Genomic DNA, 4,955 nt, shown 5'->3' on the forward strand with positions numbered 1-4,955 from the left:
ATCTGTCGCCCAGACTAGAGTGCAGTGGCCGCTCCCGGCCACCGCAGCCTCGACCTGCTGGGCTCCGGCGATCCTTCCGCCTCAGCCCTCCGAGTAGCTGGAATTACAGGCATGCGCCACCACGCCCGGCTGATTTTTTGATTTATTGTAGAGATGAGGTCTCGCCAAGTTGCTGAGGCGGGTCTTGAACTCGCGGGCTCAGGCAATCCACTCACCTTGGCCTCCCAAAGTGCTGGGATTACAGGCTGAGCCACCGAGCCCAGCCTATTTTTATTTTTTAAGTCAGAGTCTCACTCTGTTGTCAAGGCTGGAGTACAATAGCACAATCATGACTCGACCTCCTGGGTGCAAGCCATTCTCTTTCCTCAGCCTCCTGAGTATCTGGGACTATACGCATGCACCACCGTGTCTGACTAATTTTTCATTGCCCAGGCTGGTTTTGAGTTCCTGGGCTCAAGCAATCCTTCTGCCTCAGCCTCCCAGACTGCTAGGATTACAGGTGTAAGCCACTGCGCCCAGGCGGTAAGAGTATTTCAAAGCTTAAATGTTGAACATTGGCCAGGCGGGAGACTGAGGCAGAAGGATCACCCTAGCCCAGCAGATTGAGGCTGCGGTGGCCACGAATATGCCACTCTAGCCTGGGCGACAGAGTGAGACTTTGACTCAAAAAAAAAAAAGTTGAACATTTCTCTAAGACTCTGGCCACTGCACTCCAGCCTGGACGACAAAGTGAGACTCAAAAAAAAAAAAAGAAGAAAATATGCAACAAGCTTCCTAAAGACACTGCTTTTCTCTCTCTTTTATTTTTTGAGTCAGCCTCAACCTGGGCTCCGGCAATCCTTCTACTTCAGACTCCTGAGTAGCTGGGACTACAGGCACATGCCACCATGCCCGACTACTTTTTAAATTTATTTAATTTATTTATTTATTTTGTAGAGACGAGGTCTTGCTATGTTGCCCACGCTGGGTTTGAACTCCTGGGCTCAAGCGATCATCCCACCTTGGCCTCCCAAAGTGCTGGGATTACAGGTGTGAACCACCACTCCCAGCCCTAACCCTAGCCTTAATGTGCATATATAACACAAATACATCAGCTACCTTCCCTGCTCCCTTTCAAATCCTGGTCAAAATTAGTCAGTTACAAGGAAATACAGGTCCTTTGAATCAGAAATTTCATCGTGACTTCCAAGATATCTTGACCTTTGGGAATTTTCTAGAATTAGATCCTAACTAATCTCTCGGTGTTGATGGTCTTCTATGAACACGCTGTGTACGAAGTTTATTGAGCACAGAACATGTCAGGCATTGGGAGTTAGCCAGGGCTGAGACCTAGTCCTAGCCTTGAAGAACACAGTGACTTACAGCAGTGCAGACAAGACCTTTATATACATAATGACATGCTTCCAGCTCAGCCTTCCAAGTAGCAGGAGCTACAGGCATGCGCCACCATGACCGGCTAATTTTTCGGTTTATTGTAGAGACGAGGTCTCGTCAAGTTGCCAGAACTGGTTCTTTTTTTTTTTGGGTCAGAGTCTCACTCTGTCACCCAGACTGGAGTGCAGTGGCAGGCACACATGCTCACGGTCATCACAGCCTGGACCTTCTGGGCTCAGGCAATCCTTCCACCTCAGCTTTCCAAGTGGCTGTAACTACAGGCACGTACCATCACGCCCAGCTAATTTTTTTGATTTATTGTAGAGATGAGGTCTTGTCAAGTTGCCCAGGCTGGTCTCCAATCCCTGGGCTCAGGCAATCCTCTCACCTCTGCCTCCCAAAGTGCAGGTATTACAGGCCTGAACTACCGCAGGTGGCCCCATTCCACAGACTTTGGAAAGCCCAGTACCTCCTCTGAGATTTCTGCGAGTTCGCAGGGTCTGGGTTAACTTCTGTTTCTGTGAATTAGTTCAGCTTAAGCCCCATCTTGCTCTATTGTATAACCCAAACGAAGACTTATTCCACAAAGTCTGTGAAATGGGGCCAGGTATGGTGGCTCAGGCCTGTAATCCCTGCACTTTACTTTTTTTTTGTTGGAGTCTCATTCTGTTGCCCAGGCTGGAGTGCAGTGGCACGCTCACAGCCACCACAGCTTCAACCAGCTGGTTTCAGGTGATCTTTCCACCTCAGCCTTCCAAGTAGCTGGAACTACAGGCATGCGCCACCACGCCTGGCTAATTTGTGATTTATTGTAGAGATGAGGTCTTGTCAAGTTGCCCGGGCTGGTCTCAAACCCGGGGGCTCAGGCAATTCACCCACCTCAGCCTCCCAAAGTGCTGGGATTACAGGCTGAGCCACCGAGCCCAGCCCCTGCACTTTGGGAGACAGAGGTGAGAGGGTTTCCTGAGCCCAGGGGTTGGAGACCAGCCTGAGCAACTTGACAAGACCTCATCTCTACAATTTCCTTATTTTCTATAAATGCATACTGACACATCTCTGCGTGTTTATCAGATTCTATTTTTACTAAAAATTCAGGAAGATGGAGGGATTTACACAACAGAAAATCAGGCAACTTTTTTTTCAGATACAGTCTTGTTATGTTGCGCAGGCTGGTCTCAAACTCCTGGCCTCAAGTGATTCTCCTGCCCCAGCCTCCTGAGTGGTGGAGAGTACAGGCATGAGCCACCAGTTCAGGTGAGGTGGCTCATGCCTGTAATCTCACCACTTTGGAAGGCCTAGGCAAGAGGATTGCTTGAGTCCAGGAGTTCGAGACCAGCCTGGGGAACATAACGAGACCTGTCTCTACAAAAACTAAAAGTTAGCCGGGTGTGATGGCACAGGCTTATAGTCCCAGCTATGCAGGAGGCTAAGACAAAAGGATCATCTGAACTCAGGAGGTTGAGACTGTGGTGAGCTGTGATGGTGCCACTGTATTCCAGCCTGGGCGACAGAGTGAGACCTCGACTCAGGAAAAAGAGGCGGGCACAGTGGCTCATGCCTGTAATCCCAGCACTTTGGGAGGCTGAAGCGAGAGGATTGCCTGAGCTCAGGGGTTCGAGACCAGCCTGGGTAACTTGGTGAGACCTCATCTCTACAAACATTAACCCTTTAGGAAGGGCCCTTAAATTCTAGGACAAACCACCCCCATTCCTAGTCTTTGTCTAAATGTTCGTCGGGGAATGTGATGATGGTTTTGTTTTCCAGTGACTCTGATTCCCAACATCCCCAACCATCAAATGAGAATTGGATCACACTTGTTTAGCTGCGCATGGTGGCTCATGCCTGTAATACCAGTACTTTGGGAGGCAGAGGCAAGAGGATTGCCTGAGCCCAGCGGTTTGAGACAACCTGGGCAACCCGGTGAGACCTCGTCTCTACAACAAATAAAAAAATTAGTCGGGCATGGTGGCATGCACCTGGGGTCCCAGCTACTTAGGAGGTTGAGGTGGGAGAATCACCTGAGCCCAGGAGTTGGAGGCTGTGGGGAGCTGTGATCATGCCAGTACACTCCAGCCTGGGCAACAGAGTGAGACCCCAATTCAAAAAAAAAAGATCTTAAACTCAAAATCAACAATGTGATGATGTTGCCGATGCTGCCATCCCGGAATATCCTTAGGCAGTTCTTCCATTTGTCTTAGGTTGCAAATTTTGCATTTGCCAATTTACAGCTTTCTACTTTTACATGCTATTGACTGTTTGGGCGTGCTTGCATCAGTCAGGGTTCATTCAGGGAAGCCAAACCCAAACCCCTGTAAGTTATGGGGTAAGGAATTTATTACAGGGAACGTATTCTGCATAACTTGTGGAGGAGCCGGACAGGGGAGTTAAGAATCAGAGAAAAGTAACCTACAGCCCTCGCTCACAGGAACATCTGGAACCCAGACACGTCCAGTGTCCGGAGAGTTGTTGGCTCTTCATGACTGCAGCCTCTGTGGATTCACGACACACTGTCTGCTGGCAGTCCTGGAGCTGCTGTCATTGGCAGAGCCAGCAGGGAAGAAGGCAGCTGGACCCAGAGTGGAGACGGACCAGGGCACACTGGGAGCCACTGGCACATCTGTGTCTGTCTCACCACTTCTCCCCTTCCTGGGACACGGTCTCACTCTCTTGCCCAGGTGGGAGGGCGGTGGCGCAATCACAGCTCATGGCAGCCTCGACCTTCCGGCCGCAAGTGTTTCTCCCTCCTCAGCCTCCCAAGTAGCTAGGATTACAGGTGCACCACCATGCCTGGCTAATTTTATTATGTTTTGTAGAGCTGAGGTCTCACTATGTTGCCTAAGCTGATCTCAAGCTCCTGGGCCCAAGCAATCCTTCAGTCTTGGCTTCCCAAGGTGTTGGAATTACAGGCATGAGTCACCATGCCCAGCCAACATCAATCTTTAGACCACGTCTGTAGATCTGCTTCATCTCCTCTTCCTAACTCTCACACAACTTCATCTTTGACCAGCTCAATCCAGAGTCATACAAAGAAATGCTAGGAAACATCAATTCCAGTAGAACAAGCCCACACAACATTCACTATGAATCTCAGTGTTTGTTGCAAATTGAAGAAATGACTCATCAGTAATACCTGTTTCTTGGAACAAAGATTAAAGGGTGTTGAAACAGAAAAGATATAGGGCCCAAGTAAACGCCAAGGTCAAAATTTCAGTCCGGCCCATGCGGTGGCTCACCCCTATAATCTCATCAATTTGGGAGGCCAAGGTGAGAGGATTACCTGAGCCCGCAGGTTCGAGACCAGTCTGGGAAACTTGGTAAGACCTCATCTCTACAATAAATACAAACAATAGCTGAGCATGGTGGCACGTGCCTGTAGTTCCAGCTACTTGGAAGGCTGAGATGGAAGGATCACCTGAGCCCAACAGGTCAAGGCTGAAGTATGGTAGACGGAAGCATGACACTGCACTCCAGCCTGGGTGACAGGTGAGACTCCAATTAAAAAAAAAAAAAATTCAGTCCATAATGAGGCTCACACATAGTGGGTACATAAAATAAAGAATATGGAGACAGAAAAGTTATAG

Source organism: Carlito syrichta, unplaced genomic scaffold, assembly GCF_000164805.1.
Source record: "Carlito syrichta isolate Samal-C Ts95f unplaced genomic scaffold, Tarsius_syrichta-2.0.1 Scaffold306981, whole genome shotgun sequence".
Classification (NCBI taxonomy): domain Eukaryota; kingdom Metazoa; phylum Chordata; class Mammalia; order Primates; family Tarsiidae; genus Carlito; species Carlito syrichta.